Below are 18,537 nucleotides of genomic sequence, written 5' to 3'. Positions count from 1 at the left end.
CTCGATCTATGCTCTAATTCCATATTTTATTTTAATTCCTTGTGGGCTGTCCCCTCGTATGATGGAATAGATGTTTGAATGAAAATGCTATATTGATGTGTACAGCATTAGTGCTTTAATATTAGTCGTTAAACAATACCAAGTCGACCCTGTAAAACCTGACTTAGTTGTAATTGTGTTGTAGAATTCAATTGTTATACTCATGTTGGAAATGTATTAGTTATACCTTTGATTGTATTAGTTATACAAGTAACTAATACTATCGAGGGTTTTATTACTGAACCTGTACTATATACTAATAGTTTACTTAACAATAACGCAATTTTTATTGTATTTAAAATTATTAACCATTCAAAGTATTTAGAATATATGCTGAACAGTCTCATTTAAAAAACTTCAGCTGGCTGTATCTCTTACAGAAATAATTTAAAAAATTACCATGGATAAAATCATTTTATTATTAAAATATGTTTATATATTAATATTAAAATTATTTCTTTATATTAAAGCATCAATTTAATATTTTTTATGTTAAAAAATGTAAAAAAGTATCAGGTTTCTATAAGACATTTTATTATTTGAAAGTAATATTCTAATATTTTGAAATTATAACAGTATTGAACCATTTAAACTTTCCTGTCAATTTGATACAGAAGTGGTGTTACAGTTACAATATGGACGTTTTATGTATTTGTAGGACATTATATATGGATTGTAGAAAAATATAGTAAAATTGATAACCCTACATACAATTTTAGGCACTCTTATTTTTAAAGAAGCACTCTTATTTATAAGCTAATTTAAAGACAAAACTATAGAAGGATAATAGCAAAAACGTTTTGTAGCACCCAAACTTATTGTTGCTGCTATCATCAATTATCTCTGAGCAAACACGATTTGTAATTGACTGCAGCAATCCAACAGTCAACTCATATTAGGGGAATTTAATCAAACAGTAAACTGGGTTTTCCCGTCAACGTCAATCAAGCGTCAAACGTCACTCGTCCATCATCTGTCATCAACAATATGTTCCACCAATCACATCCAATCAGCCGTTTAAAGTTTGTTGGTTTGATGAAAAAAAGTGATTGGCCCGTAGTTTATCTTCGACATTACATCAAGGGATCTAATTCTGCGCGGGGAGGGGGGGGGCTATACCACCGAGTTCATAAAGTAAAACTCTCTCACCATGGTTTGATAACTAAAATATTAAACATTTATTTTTTTATATAAAATCATTTTTGTTTCATGTTTTTCAAAGCATAAAAAAATAATAATAGTACTTAACACTTAGTGTCGCGGAATAGGCTTCGGTAAGGTTTCAAGCATACAGCTCATTTCATCCTCTAGTTTTCCTGCGGTTAGATAGGTAGATCATACATAAAAGAAATTTTTACATCCCCAAAATACAAATGAGACAAAGCCTAGACACATACTTCAATGACGCTCAGCCAAATTCCGCGGCTGGACATATACCATCGTGGAATTCATGCTTGGCTATGTTGGGATGAAGTTTTCATTGTAAATGTAAAATGTGCAGATTGCCTCTCTCGAGATATATTGCCACATCATATATACACAATTTTCCAGCCTCACGTGCGATAGGCTTCACTAACGCTCAGCCAATGAAAACGCACATTTCTGCAAAAACGAATAAAAGTAGTTTCAACTGTAGTGTCATTTTTACTTACTTTTTTGATTTAAGGAATTTTTCAAATAATATTTTTGTGATATGAGAAAGGAAGTTCATATTTTGTTAACATTCCATACAATTTATCTTTCTTATAATCTATTTGTGGATATTAAAATGGCAATTTGTTATAATTTGATTAGCAAAAATAAGAATGTAAGATTTTTTAGCTTTATATTATTCTTACGTGTCGTTGCCCTGTAGCTCTCAAATCCAAAACTAGTCTACGCGGCTTCAAGGGTGACATAATATTCAATATTTCGCATTGCAGCGAAACCTGCAGACGTCATCGGAAATAGTAATCAGGAGAGGAGATGACACACTCTTGGTCTGATTCTTGGAAGTAAATGGGAGAACCTCTGTCCAGCTTATCTTAGGAAAATTGACGGAGGGACAATGTTTCCTGAATGTTTTTGGATTAAGGAGATCCTACTGGTCCAACTATCACCTATCCAGTGAACAGATCTATTGGTCAATACCTATCTCTAGCCAGTGGCGTAGTGTAGCGGGTACAACGGTTTTTGCAAGATAACCGGATCAAGAAATGTCGAGCATGGCTGCTGCTTGGATGGGTGACCGCTGAGCGATCCTGTCCTTGCAAGCAGCCCGCCTGCCCGGCCATTGGTGGTGGTTCGGAAGTCACCTTAAAGCCGTTGGTCCCCAGGTTAAGTGTTAGAGAAGTCTTCTAAGCGGTAACTTCGCCTGGTAAAATAAGACTACTTTACTTCACTTTTAAATCTCTGGAATTCCAAGATTTATGCCACTCAAGGGTAACCATAGGGGCTTTTGATGTACAAGTTTAGGTGACGTACTAGATATAAAGCAGCCAGAATTGAAAACTAATGGGGTGTTCAACGTTAGAATCTATCTAAAATAAAAGCGTTAATGGCCGAGCGGTCTAAGACGTCAGACTTTGGATCTGAGTTAGAGATAGCGCAGGTTCAAGTCCTGTCTGTGACCGTAGTAATTTTTGTCAGTACCATCGACCTTGTACTGTATCGACTCTCCCCCTTATTCTGTTTGATAAGATCCTCGCACAGGCCAGTGGCCATGAGGATGGACAGAGTAGGGCTTCAAAGGGGATCAATTACAACTTATTTTTATTTTATTTAAATAATAAATACGGATTAGATTTTGGTCTTCCCTGAATAGTGAGGTGTTTTAATTGTGATCGTTCATGCTTATGCAGTAAGAGGCGATATTTCCTCACTGGAGAAAAGTATTTCTCTGGGATTAACTAATAAAAAGTAAAATGTGCGTTTTTACCACAGGGAAGAAAATGTCTTGAAGTAGTTAATTACCTTACTAACAAACTTATCAACTTGAATGTCACATGAAGGTGTTTTGGAAGTCTAAACGCATTGAATTGCCTTGATTGATGGGAGAGACCCGTGATTGACAGATCAAGGGTGAGTCGACAAGAGTCGCAGATAACTTTAGTTCGAGACACGTCAACTCTGTTCACCGCCAAAGTTTTAAACTCAGCTCCGAGTTACTCTTGACTGTACAACAGACTCACTGCTTTTACATTTTAGCACCTGGAAAATACAGAATTCCTAGATTCTTGTACTTTTTCCCCCATATAAGTAACGTAGAATATTATTATTTTTTGAGTCCTAATAGTAATATTGATTTTGCACTTGAGTAAAAAAAGTGGGCCGTTTGGATATTGGTAATTATGTAACAATGAACCTTCATATATTTAAATTACAATATCTTAAAGAACGCTGTATCAGTATTGACAAAATACCATAACTTAAATCCTGTTAATTAGCCAACTAAATTTTGTAGGCGTCAATTTCCATTAAAGCTGTCACTAAGCATGATTAATAACTGCATTATTGTTTCTTTCGTGTTCTGAAAAGAATTTGATGACTTTCTAACGTCACAGAAAAAATGTAAAATGTTGGAAATACCCACATTAATTTCTATAATGCATATTTATAAATAGAAATCAGTGTTTGTGGTAAAAATTCAAGGATATGAGAAAAACGGACATTTTGAATATGTGATTGAAATAATTTTGAGTATTTTCACGTCTTTTAAGGGTTTGAATAATTTTTGAAACCTTGAAGCAAGATAATATAATGATTACTTTTAAATTATTCCACGAAAAACTGAAATAAGTAAGGGTTGAACAAAGCTTTAATAGGCCACTATTTTTGAAGTAGTCAAGGTGGGTTAGATGTTTTGAAATGTCACCTAGAGTTTAAAATAACAAATCACAGTTTACATTTGCCTTCATTTAAGAAGGGTCCAAATTTCTCCACATCCTAACATTTTAGCACATTGCCAGGCGACCAGAGGGGATCATTTTGAACACTTAATTTGAAAATAGTTCACTCAAATAAGTATTCCCTTCGACTTGTAACAGGTACAGTAGTAGTAATTTCTTATGTACATATTAAAAAATGTTTAAACTTTAAACAGCAATTTCTTCTAATTGGATCAACCTTTTGAAATTCGGTTTGCGCCATTGTTTTCAGTTCAACTAGACCTTTAAAATTATGTAAAACGCAACATCGCCTGTCTTTAAAGATTTCTTTTTAATACCCCCGAAGGTTGTCCCCCAAAGTGTACACAAAAAAGCAGCTTAATATTACCAGTAACAGTATGCCACATCTGTTTGTGATATATCCTGTCGTTTAAAAGTTATAAAGTCGTCCTAAAGACTTAATTGTCACCCTGTATATTGTTGCAGGAGGTGGTATACTCATAAAATATTCAAACATAACCAACTGGCTATCCAAAGTGTTAGAAGCACTGCAATAAGCATTGCATTCTTCCTTTTGCAATCTTAAATAATTTGATGTAAAAACGATGGAGTTCCAGCTTTGTAGGCCTACTTCTATTCCCAACACAGCAAAATCCACTCGTGTCTCAGAAGCGCGAGCAAAGTTTGGCCCGTTCTCTCTTCCCCTTTATGGAGGACGATTCGGAAACGAAACAATTGCCATCCAACTTCTCCACTCTTCCAGCTGATGTCTTTCTTGGACAATCTACGTCAAGGAGAGATAGCAGATGGCGTGTTGTTTCCACAAAGGCGCACATATATCGCTATCTTGTGTCTACTGTCTTTGGGTCTATTTTGTTTGTTAGTCATATTAAATAATAAATAAAGAAATCACAATATGAGTAACAGCGTAAAATAAATTTTTATATAAGTTTTCTTCATAATGTTGTAAAATTAAAGGTTAATTGGCATGTCCGAATATTAAGGCAGTGCTATATTTGTTTGTTGAAAAAAATGTTTGTTTCAATTTTTTAAAGTCAAGGAAAGTCTTTTCTGAAGTTTGGAAATATAAGAAAAACATTTTTTATCTCATAATCAGGTCCAATTAAAAACGCTTGAGCGTTATCGATATGACTGTTATATTATGAAATGTAAAATGATGATGTTTTTACTGTATCTAGATGAAAATTAATGGAGGGAATGAGATCCTTTCCACTTTATAAAAATAATTTCCTTAATAATTTAACTAAAAACACGTTATTTCTTAAACTATGTCCAGTTATGAATATACTTTCCTTAATTATGAATCATTAAAACGTATGTCTTTCCCAGAAAGTGTCACTCATATCCGGATCGTAAAACTTTTTTCGCAATTTAAATCCATATAATTATTTGTGGAGTTATTAAACAATTTCTTATACTTGTTATGTATTTGGACAAGTTCACTTAAATAGCTGTGAATTTAAAATATAATTTTTTTATAATTCTAAAAAAAATTGCGCCCCCTTAAATAGCACACGATAAAGTAAACTAGTAAGCGGGGTTTTACAGCAACGTTACAAATATTAATAATAATAATAAAAATAGTTATATTTATTTTGGGTCAAAAACTTTGAAGATTTTGACCACAAATAAAATCAATATCCTCCAGTATTTATGGTTACAGGAAAGTTAGGAATTTAAATACATCAATAAATACTTAATGATTTCTTATTATTTCTTTAATTTCTCTGAAATCGACATTGTTACTGACTTTTCACACATGAAGTCAACTTCATTTTTTAATAAAGCAGTGCCGATTAACCAGTATATTGGAGAAATCTGATCCAGAATGCAAAAAACAACCTTGAGACAATAATTAAAAAATGATTATGAAAATTTATTTGCTACACCAGTTAACAAAACTTTCGCGATCGATGGAACTGTCAAACTTTGCTTAACTGAAGACATTAAAGCGTCAATGAAGACAATTATCGAAGTCGACCGACGGTAATGAAGACAAGTGCGGCGGCTGACTGATGGATCAGGGCTGGCTGACTGAATACATCTGACTGATGGTCTTATTAATATTTCATAGCGAAATTTTAATTAATCTTGCAATAGTTTTTGTCTAGTTACTTATCGAGTATACAAGTATTTTTGGAAACGTTTCATTCACCTTTGCACATCATCGATTAATAAATGTGTAACCTAGGTATAATTTTTACTAATTTAATAAAAATAATTAAAACAAAAAATAAAAAAAACAAAAAAATAAAAATAATTAATTTAAATGAAAAAACGTGTGGTTGTTGTGGTTTTTTTTAAAATTTAATTAATTTTAATTTTAATGTAAATTTAAATTAATTAAATAATTTTGATTTTAATTTTTTTATTTATTTTTTATGGTGTTTTTGACTAAGTAACCGTGACCTGAAAACCGTGAAATCTATGAAAACGTCAAGCTCCTGCTCGATGTATAAAAATGAAGGATCAATAATATTATGAGGCCGAAGAATTAATAGCATCTTCAGATATTTTCCTGTGGCCGAAGAGAGTGTTATTCATTTCAGACAACATAACATTGGATGATCATTGGATGATTCCGGAGTTACGGCAGACCCGGTCTTAATGACATCAGCAAGAAGGTGAACGCTAAAGTTCAAACGTGTATCAACGATAAAAATAAGAAAAAACAGTGGACCCAAATTAGAGCCCTTAAGTACGCCATAACAACTATCGGTTAATGAGTGCAGTCTAAAAACGTGCACTCTAAATGTTCTTCCTAAAAGTTAAGATTTCGTTAAACCAATGAGATAAGAAAAAATGCAGTTTCTTTCCAACAAAGTTTACAAATCAACCTGTACCGGTTACCATGCTCTTTCATAAAGGAACTTCATACAATCTACTGAAATGCCTTTGGTACTGGTATGATCTACTGATTTGTGTCAAAAATTTCAGTTCACATTAAAAGAGTTACTCACCTTAAATTGCAAGTATCAACCTTTGTTTCTTTCAAAAGAAATATTGTGCAAACTCAAATATTTTAATTGGGATGGTTAAGATGGTTTTGAATCTCGAGGAAAATGTCATAAAAAATGGTCACAGTCCTTCTCATTCATAAATAGTTCCAGATGACGACCCCTTTGAAATCTGCTCTGAAACAGGGAAAGAATGTATTTACAAACATTGAGTTTCAACCTGGAGACCAGATTTAACAAAGTAATGGTTTTAAGTGAAAATTCTATGAGACATAACACATTTATTTTAAGTCGCATACCATCTATTTCAGAGCCAGATTAAATGAAATTTCTTCCAATAGGCTAAAATGTTGTTCAATAAATTCGTTACTGAGAAATTTGTTTTGAGAAGTACCTTACATATGATACACTTTCCTAAGTAGCAAGTTATGCACAATAATACATATGAATTATTCAACAATTATAACAACTACGTCAGTGCCTACGTCATCTCCCAGTAAAACAAGCTTACACATGTTAGGGTTAAGCAAAGCGAGCTGGGATTGGTCTAACACGTCTGTTTCTCTAATATTTTCCCCATTAACAACCAATCACACTTCTTATAAATTAAGTTAGTTAAGTACAAATAATATATGCAAAGATTTTTATTCTTGGTGGTAGGAAACTGAATAATACTTGCCTTTTAATAACTTTGTTTTTTGAGTCTTATGAAAAGTTCACAGCTTCTTTTTGAAACTAAAAATATTTAAGATGTCAATATTTTGAAAATTTAAAACTGGTAATTGCTTAGGTAAGTTCATTTCCAAAATATGCTTGTAACAAATATACAAAAATAAACCTGTTAACACTTTATGATAGATTTTATTTTGTACAATGTACATGTCGAATTCAACGAATTCATCATCAGGTACTTGTATGGGTAAATTATTTAAATAAATAATTGAAACCAAATTGTCATATGTTTTTAACTACCTTGGTGGCTAAAGTCTCGTATTTAATTTTATATGTGATCAATTTATATCGTTTAAATGTCTATACAATAGTACATTTTTTGTTAGAAAATCTTTGTCATTTAATAATACATTAGGATTAATTTTACATTTTTGGAAATAAATATCAAAATGTTCTAAAGTTGACAGAGGGTTACCTTTTTGCATGTGTGTAAAATTTCAAGATTGTTTTCGATGTTTGTGTATGTAAGGCCGGTGTCATTTAAATTTTCAGCATATTTCGAATTTGATGATGTCTTCAATGCTTTTATATGTTCATTAAATCTAATTTTAAAGGATCGGCCGGTTTGTCCAATATAGTGGTTTTGACAATCATTACAATTTAATTTGTATACTCCACATCGTTAAATTGTGATTTTGGTTCGTTGAATTACTTTTGTTTTTGATTAAGAATAAAGTCTATTGAAAAGTATTAACAGGTTTACTATTGTATATTTCTATCAAACACTTTTTGAGGCTACATCTCTAATATGCTTGTATCATTAGCTCCAAATTATCTCCAGCGAGAAAAGCAAGATAAGGGTAATCCTGCTAAGGGTACGAACGGAGAAGAAACTCCTCTCAGAAAGGACGAAATAACGAATTTACGACAGCAAAGACTGGATAGATAGGTTTTGCTAAAGTGGCATTAGTGTATTGATAGAGCTGATTGATGGATTGCAGCCAGAATTGACGGCTGAAATAAAGATTGACGGCGTGGCGTCAAAGTTTGACGTGTCGGGAAGGGTCGGGGGGGGGGGGGGGTGGGAGGCCGTGTCTCAATACACCAGCTTGGGCCAAGATGGATGACTGGGGCAGCGGGGTTTTGAAAAATGTGAATTTGAAAGTGTGATTGATACTGAGGCCGCCCTTTGATGGACTTTAAAGTTAGTTACAAAATTGATGGGTCGGGTACAGCCCCACAAGATGTGTTTGAACAAAGAGGAATGGGGAATGATATGATAAGAAACTCCTCAGAAGATATGTAATTTACAATTATTCCAATTTTACCGAATGGATAAAGTTTTTCATTGTGTATAATATTTAAAAAAAATCGGGTTATATTATTGATTATCACATCCATACATTTAGAACGTAAATAAAATAATTTAAAATCGTAATAAAAATATAGGAATTAACGACTAGATTTTGTAATTGTTATTTAAATTAAACATTTGGCGAATCGAAAATAATAATTAATTAAGTACACTTCTTTATTAATATTTACATAGAATCAAAAATTGACGGAAAACACGTAAAGTGCATATATAACTTCAAGTTTTTGAAATTTTTAGTCGGTATCTAATGTAGGAAATTGTTTCAAAAAAAAAAATTCACTGGCGGAGTACATCTAGCGAAACCGACTGCAGCAATGGTGACAAAGGTTTAACATATTGAAGGACGGGTTAGGTCATGTGAGTAATGTACTATAATATGATAACGCTTGTAGTGTAAGTGGATTTAACTTTGAAGCGGAATTATTAAAATAAAATAAGGGTAATTAGCTTTTTTCTTACACATAACTAACACGTTTTAAAACACGCGTTTGCTGTGTAGCTTCGGCTTCAAACCATGTATGCGGCTACATTGAATACAACAGCTTTTGAGATACTGTAAGTTTACATGTTATATTCCAGCTAGTGAGGTACTGTAAGTTTTCATCTTATACTCCAGCTAGTGAGGTACTGTAAGTTTACATCTTATACTCCAGCTAGTAAGATACTGTAAGCCTTCATCTTATACTCCAGCTAGTGAGGTACTGTAAGCCTTCATCTTATACTCCCGATAGTGAGGTACTGTAAGTTTTCATCTTATACTCCAGCTAGTGAGGTACTGTAAGTTTTCATGTTATACTCCCAATAGTGAGGTACTGTAAGTTTTCATCTTATACTCCAGCTAGTGAGGTACTGTAAGTTTTCATTTTATACTCCAGCTAGTGAGGTACTGTAAGTTTTCATCTTATACTCCAGCTAGTGAGGTACTGTAAGTTTTCATCGTATACTCCAGCTAGTGAGGTACTGTAAGTTTACATCTTATACTCCAGCTAGTGAGGTACTGTAAGTTTTCATCTTATACTCCAGCAAGTCAGGTACTGTAAGTTTACATCTTATACTCCAGCTAGTAAGATACTGTAAGCCTTCATGTTATACTCCAGCTAGTGAGGTACTGTAAGCCTTCATCTTATACTCCCGATAGTGAGGTACTGTAAGTTTTCATCTTATACTCCAGCTAGTGAGGTACTGTAAGTTTTCATCTTATACTCCAGCTAGTGAGGTACTGTAAGTTTTCATCTTATACTCCAGCTAGTGAGGTACTGTGAGTTTTCATCGTATACTCCAGCTAGTGAGGTACTGTAAGTTTACATCTTATACTCCAGCTAGTGAGGTACTGTAAGTTTTCATCTTATACTCCAGCTAGTGAGGTACTGTAAGTTTTCATCTTATACTCCAGCTAGTGAGGTACTGTAAGTTTACATCTTATACTCCAGCTAGTGAGGTACTGTAAGTTTTCATCTTATACTCCAGCTAGTGAGGTACTGTAAGTTTTCATCTTATACTCCAGCTAGTGAGGTACTGTAAGTTTTCATCTTATACTCCAGCTAGTGAGGTACTGTGAGTTTTCATCTTATACTCCAGCTAGTGAGGTACTGTAAGTTTTCATCTTATACTCCAGCTAGTGAGGTACTGTAAGTTTTCATCTTATACTCCAGCTAGTGAGGTACTGTAAGTTTTCATCGTATACTCCAGCTAGTGAGGTACTGTAAGTTTACATCTTATACTCCAGCTAGTGAGGTACTGTAAGTTTTCATCTTATACTCCAGCTAGTGAGGTACTGTAAGTTTTCATCTTATACTCCAGCTAGTGAGGTACTGTAAGTTTTCATCTTATACTCCAGCTAGTGAGGTACTGTAAGTTTACATCTTATACTCCAGCTAGTGAGGTACTGTAAGTTTACATCTTATACTCCAGCTAGTGAGGTACTGTAAGTTTTCATCTTATACTCCAGCTAGTGAGGTACTGTAAGTTTTCATCTTATACTCCAGCTAGTGAGGTACTGTAAGTTTACATCTTATACTCCAGCTAGTGAGGTACTGTAAGTTTTCATCTTATACTCCAGCTAGTGAGGTACTGTAAGTTTTCATCTTATATTCCAGCTAATGAGGTACTGTAAGTTATCATCTATACTAAGTTCAACTCTTGACCTGGACTATCTAGACTTAAATGATCCTATCAACTCACAGACTGTAATAGTTATTATAAGAAAACAAAGTTTGTTTTTGTTCGATTGTAATACTTAGGGATATCATATAGCGATGGTAAAATGTCAAAAAGGAGTTATCCTTTAAAATCATCCATCGCCAAATACAGAATTAACTCTGGGTTCCGAACCGAGTCATTTCCAGATCCATATATCTGAAAGGTACTTTGATACTTGGAAAACGCTCTTGAGATGTTTTTAATGAATCCACAAACAAAACCTTTAAAAAAAGTGTACAGTTAAAATAATTTAAGATCGAGCATCTGTTCTAGGTATAAAATCCCATTGACTTTGCTCGCGAAGATCGGATGAGTAATCTTCCCGGCCTGAGCCATCCGTCCAAGAGGGAAACGGTGATAAAGTTCTCCCCTTCGATCGACTCTTAAGTAGTGAAAAATTGGCAGTGAGGTAAGTATAAATCAGGTGGCAGAGCTATCCGTCACTCTTTCAGTGCTGCTCAGAGTCAGTGTCAATCATCGCTAACTCGTCAGTCAACGATATCAAACCTTCAGTCACTCGCAGTTGTTACAAATAGCTCACCATCTGAGCGATGCTTCTTACTCCATCCTTCATCCAGTCATCTGTTCTTGCGCATGCATTTTGATAATATTCCGTATGCACTTGAATGATAAATGATCTTCAGTGATAGTTTCGATTTGGCTTGAGATTATAGAGTGTGAAATGTTCCTTTACGGAAAAGTAATCGAAGGGATTAAAAACCATTCGAAATTGAATTATAATTGTTTCATAACTGGTAAAGTTAGTACTGAGTGGGCATTTGTTGCCTTTTAAACTTACTCGGACATTAATTGATCGGGAATTTTAACAGAAGTATATTCCTTTATATTACTTCCATTTGCAGGCAATTTTGAAACAAAAATACCTGCAGTCAAGTTATTTTTCTACGAAACGGCTACAATATTTGAGCTGTTTTACCTTTGTACGTCTAACGTCCACCCTAAAAGTGTAGTGTTCTATTTAATAATATTTTTGAAGACTAATAATTAGCTGAGTGAAGCATTACTAAATTAAGCAATGTTCACCTTCCCATTTGGTTTGAGATTATTGAGTGTGAAATGTTGAACACTTTACGAAAGAAAACACAGGGATTAAAAAATCCTCAATGTGTATTAAAAAGAATTTGTTGGTAAACAAGGAATAGAATTTAAATTGTTTCATAACTGAGTGGGTATTCGTTACTTTTTAAACTTACTCGGCCATTAGTTGATTGGGAGTTTCAACAGAGGTATATTCCTTTATAATATTATGTTATTAACTCCACATTACAGGGTTATCTTTATATTAGAATAACTTCAAATATATTGAAAGAACATGGACATTTTTTATGGAAAGGAAAGGAGAAAAATTAAATACGAAAGAAGAATGACATATTTATGTAAATTGTAACAAAGATCCTCACAACATATTTAATAGCAATATTAATTAAATTAAGGCAAACCCTATTTTTTGAAAGAAATTAAAATATTAAATACATAGTACTAATCAAAATTGCAACTGTCTCATATAAATTTAACATCTGTTTAAATGATCCACATGTGTATATTTAGTCGTTTATTGTTTATTATTTAGTTAGAGGTTAATATTCACACTGATGATGGTTTAATACCGAAACACGTAGCCTACCTGAAATAAAATAATTTTCAAAAAGGGTTTTAGTTGACCATTTACTATTCCTTTATAGTAATCCCATTTGCAGAAAATGTTGAAACAAAAATACCTGCAATCAATTTCTTTTTCTTTGTACAGGCTACTTTGAGCAGGTTTTAGTTTATACGACTAACATCAACCCAAAAAGTGTATGGTTGCATTTAATAAAATACTTCAATTGGCTGAGTGAAGCATTACTAAATTAAACTAATTATCACCTTTCTCTTAGTGCAGCGTCTGGAATTTGCATCAGTCGCACACTTTTGGATCTCCAGACGAACAGGATTGATTCCAAATTGTAGGAGTCAAGTCTGTGACAGCGTCAGATTCCAGACGATGCACTAAGAGGAAGGTGAACTGGAACTGAACTTAAAAATTCACATTGATCATCCCTTCTTACCATAGTTACACTATGAGTAAATCAAGTAACCACACCATATCGCGTATTTATCTATCTACTCGATGTCTACACAGAGAACCATTTGAGTTAGAGAAACATTAGAATTCTGTTACAGTATAATAAAGACGTCAAGATATACCAAAAGTTTTAATAGAATATTTGGGCCATTGTTTTGCAAATAGTAGCCAATTAAATGTTTATCGACATAAGTCGTGAAGGAAACAGGATTTTTCCGGACATTTTCCATCGTTCAGTGAAACAAGAAATCAGTAACTTTCGTTTCGAGGAATCGAACGTCACACTACGTTTCGAGATCAGCAATCTGATCTCTTCTTCAGGTAATAACTAACCTAATACATAATTACAAACTAAGGTTAAAATAAACAAATCATACCAAAGCGTTGTGGCACGCCTAAGTCAGGAATCACAACCACCATGTTGTTTGTCAACTTTCACCAACTCTAAAAACATACGCAACACTAATCCATTACACAACTGAACTACAGAATACAGTTACAGGTCACAATACGTCTACATTTGTCTACCAACCACCTACGACTGCCCAGAGGGCACTAGCCAATGAGAATCGTCACGGCATACAAAAACAGGATGGTGGAAATAAAAAATTGTACGATTAGTCTTGGGAAAATCCTGTTTCCTTCACGATCCTTCCATCGTCAAAAAATAACCTTCAAACAAACACATAAGTCGGTTCAGGCTTCTTTATTCACAAACACTATACTCACTTTGAGTTTGCTTCGCATCTGACAAGAATACAAGCCCCAACGAGTGAATATTCCAAATTGTAAACACAATACACTGCTGCAGAAAAATACTTAAAATGTGACCTTCGTAAAAATCAAATGTAATTTACAGTGTTCAAACGCTTAATTTTTAATATTGTATATAATAAAATAAACCGAATGAAAAAAAAAAAAAATACAAAAACAATAGTTTGGATATACCAACTCAAACATTGTAGAATGATTTTGAATTCCGAAGAAAAACGTAAGATCGTAATTCTTATATCCAATACCGCTTTTTTGGACGATATAAGGAATAGTTAGTTACCTATCAAGAAATTCCAACTCACTATAAAAACTCAATTAAAAAATTGCATAAGAAAATTATAAAAGTTTCTGAAAATTCAACACTCAAAACAGTCCAAAGTCATGAATTCCGAATAGTGAGAATTTCTAACTAGAAAATTTCAAATGTAGAAAAACCCCAGTTTCGACAAATGCCAATTTAGAATGATTAAAATCACAAACAGCCCAGCTTAAAAATATAAATTCCAAAAAATGTTAAAATTTATTTAACCTTATTATTAACCAAAACAATTTTAAAATGAAATATTGCATACACACAAATTGCTACCTAAAAGGTTTTAATTTAACAATTTCCTACTAGAATAATTCTGAGCACAAACTCCATTGTTATACGAGGTTTTCAGTTCAGAACTAACTACTCATTGTAATGCTGTATGAATGCTTACGATCTATATTACGGAATTTCAGCTTACAACAAATACCTTGATAATAAGCTCAGGCTTTCGTAAGGAAATTAGCTTACCATTATTAACCAACCGACTCTACGATTCTAGTGATGTTACCGAAATGAGAAACATATCGGGCCCAATTTATTTACTCCCGGGGAGAGAAAAGTCCGAATAACAGTAAACATCACGACTGGACCGTCCCCCGGGGAAGAAACCAAATCAAGAATCAAGATTTAGGAAGACTGGCGGTTGAAGAAGGGATGGCATGGCCCTAGGTTGTAAATAACCCTTGTAGGGACGCGAGGGACATAGCAGGACTTGTTCTGCTTTGTAAAAAGGTCCTGGACTGCGGTTAAGACAAATATCAGAATCGGAAAGGACGCAATCGCTTCTGATAAATTTATTTGTTACGGTCCTCTATTATTCGTGTAAGACGAGTGAATATAATCTTTACTTATGCCAACTTAACCAAAGATTCTTTTTTCTTGACGATGGAAGGATTGTGAAGAAAATATGATTTTTCCGGACATTTGCCATCGTTGAGAGATACGAAAATCAGTCACACTACGTTTCGAAATCTGCGATCTGATATCTTCTTCAGGTACATAACAAACTTACAATAACATTAACAATAATTAAAGTTAAAATGGAACTTAAGCGTGTCAAAACGCTCTCGTATGATTTGTTTATTTTAACCTAGTTTGTAATTATGTGTTAGGTTAGATATTTACCTGATGAAGGGATCAGATTACAGATCTCGAAACGTAATGTTACTAATTTTTTGTGTCACTGAACGATGACAAATGTGTTGAAAACTCCTGTTTCCTTCATAACCAAAGTAGTTTTATTTGCCAAAACTGCGTTGTAATTGCAATATCACTTCAGAATGAAATCGATCTTAGTCGCACTAGCTCTGGTGGTGGTCGAAATGGGAGGGTATGAAAAGGGTTAAAAATACAATACGATTACTATTTTTTCTCAAATAAGTTTTTTTTTTATTCGACACACTTAAAGCGACCGTCATCCACATACATAATGTTTGTATTACCGTCACGTTACGAAATGCAGACACTAAAAGTCTCCACTTTTTATCCAAACAGCCGATTAGTGCATGGATAGCTGTCGCTGATTTAACACTTATTTACGTACCCAACGATTGGTTTTAAGTGTGTTTCAAGCTAAGGAAAGTATGATGCGAGCAGAAATTGTTGTGTTTATATACAGTGTGTCCACAGAGTCATGTCCCTTTTAAATCAAATGATTTATAAAAGTAAACACAACACAAGAATGACAGTAGCGTAGGATTAAACAGTTTTGTGTCAGTTGATCAACATGAGAACCATGAATCACCCTGTGGGTAAATGATTCAGTCACAGCTCTGATTCATCGCTTAAAGTGTTCAATGTACGAATGTTATGACGATGCACATTTTAAGATAAGTGAAAAGTGGCCTCATCATGAAAACAATGCGGATTTTAATATTGTATCCAATTTATTTTCATAAAAATTAACAATGCTGTCATACTTATATAATCTGTTTTCAGGCTTAAAAATCATGCAGTAGTTGAGATTTATAACCATTAGGTTTTAGTATTTTCTTTAAAACTTTGAAAACCGTAGACTTAGGGTATCCAACTCACGACCACTCTTCTGCACAGACTTTTTGGACTTCTTTTTTGAATGTTCTAGCTGATGGTTTCTTCTATAAATGCAGCGTCTGTCAGTGGGAAAACCTCCAACGATACTCGCGTTGCACTGAATTCCCAGAATTAAACCTTGCTAGCCACTAAATACACTGAAATTTTCGTTGAAAAGTTGCCACAATGAGTTACACATTAATAGATGACAACAATGGGTAGCTCGGTTACTGAAAATAAAACTTTATAAAAGGAAATTTTAGCTTACATGTGATTCACAGAACACAACGATCAATAATAGATTAGGTATGAACAATTAAACGTGTAACATGTATTTCTGGAAACACTGTATTTAACCCTTTAAATACTCTCTAATTTTGACCTGTACTAAAACTAGCACTATTGACGATCGATTTATTTCCTACAAAAAATCCCTCTGTCACTAAAAAATTATACAAAAATAATAAAAAGTTACGCAGAGGAAAGTGGCTCTCGGCTTCTAGAATATAAGTTTCCCACAGTGTTTATATTATTATATAAAATATATTATTAAGTATAAACAATTAAATGTGTAACATGAAATTGTGGACACCCTGTATTTAACCCTTTAAATACTCTCTAATTTTGACCTGTACTAAAACTAGCGCTATTGACGATCGATTTATTTCCTACAAAAAATCCCTCTGTCACTAAAAAATTATAAAAAAAAAATAATAAAAAGTTATGCAGAGGAAAGTGGCTCTCGGCTTCTAGAATATAAGTTACCCACAGTGTTTATATTATTATATACAAAATATAATATCTAAAAACTTTTGTTGTTTGATTTATTTGGAAACGTCCTCGGTCCACGTTCCCTCGTTCCTCTAGCCGTATTCTCGTATAGAGTTATTTACTGTTTCGTGCCCGCAATTCCTTCTCTGGAGACAATCTTATATCTTGATTCCTGTCCCGTTCCCAGATAGACCCGGCAAGATGGGTGTCCACTATGTCCTATGTCTGGACAATATCCTCTATCTGACATATCTCCTCTTTATGTCCAAACATACAACACAGATCTGCCTTTCTAGTCGCCTTCCATATTCCTTATCTTAGTATTTTTATTGATTTATTGTGTGAAATTTTAAAATTTCTTCTAATTTGCTATTGCAAAGGTTTTATTTTGGTGAGTGGTTTTAAACCCCTTTTAGCCTTATTCTCCCCGGAAGTAAATAATCTCATGTATTATTATGAGTAGTTCTCCTCAACTGAAAACCTGGCATAGATCAATGATGTTTATGAGTTAGGAATTATTCTAGTTGGAAATTAATAATTACAATTTTTTGGTCGGAATATTTGTTTGAAAGTTTTTAATTTTAAAATTTTTTTCCTGTGAATTTAAAGAGGTTGAGCTTTTTGGGATTTTTTGAGTGTGGAATTCGTGTGTTCGCAATTTTTAACCTTAGGAATTTGTTGGTTGCTAAGGTAAAATAAAGTTGGACACTGTTTGTTAACATTTTTGACAGTCGTGTTTTTTATCAATTGTTTTAGCTAGAATTTGTCTCCAAATAGGCATTTTTAAAATATTGGAATAATTTAAGATTTAAGGATATTTGACGTTGGTTTTTTTTTCGAGTTTGAAATTTATAAAAGAGTATTTTTTGAGTTGCAATAAGGCTAAAATGATCCTTTTTAGTCATTTTGTCATGGGCCACTGGCCTGTGCGAGGATCTTATCAAACAGATAAGGGGGAGAGTCGATACAGTACAAGGTCTAAGGTACTGATAAAAAGTGCTACGGGACCTGCGCTACCCCTAACTCAGATCCAAAGTCTGACGCCTTAGACCGTGTGGCCATAAAAAATCCCAAATAGAACATTTCTAAAACAATTACACAACATCTGACAAGGATCTAACCGTTTTATTGTTATTAACTATAAAGGCGCTTATCATAATTGAAGGCAGCTATACCATACACAATTATTGTACTAAATGTGTTGTATCATAAATTAGAAATAATAATTACAATACTATGGAAACTGTTGTTTTATGCACCACTTTACTTATGTAGAATTTACTGGCAATCAAAGAATTCTTAGTTATCAATAGAATTGAAGTTTTCAACATAGACCAGAGCATAATCACGCGTTTGTTTTTAAAGATATAAACTAACAATACACTACAATAGAATCAAATTATTTACTATTTTGGCGAATGTTTTGTTTTTGA

The sequence above is a fragment of the Homalodisca vitripennis genome, chromosome 8 (genome assembly GCF_021130785.1).
Source record: "Homalodisca vitripennis isolate AUS2020 chromosome 8, UT_GWSS_2.1, whole genome shotgun sequence".
NCBI lineage: Eukaryota > Metazoa > Arthropoda > Insecta > Hemiptera > Cicadellidae > Homalodisca > Homalodisca vitripennis.
Note: the sequence above shows the minus strand (reverse complement) of the source record.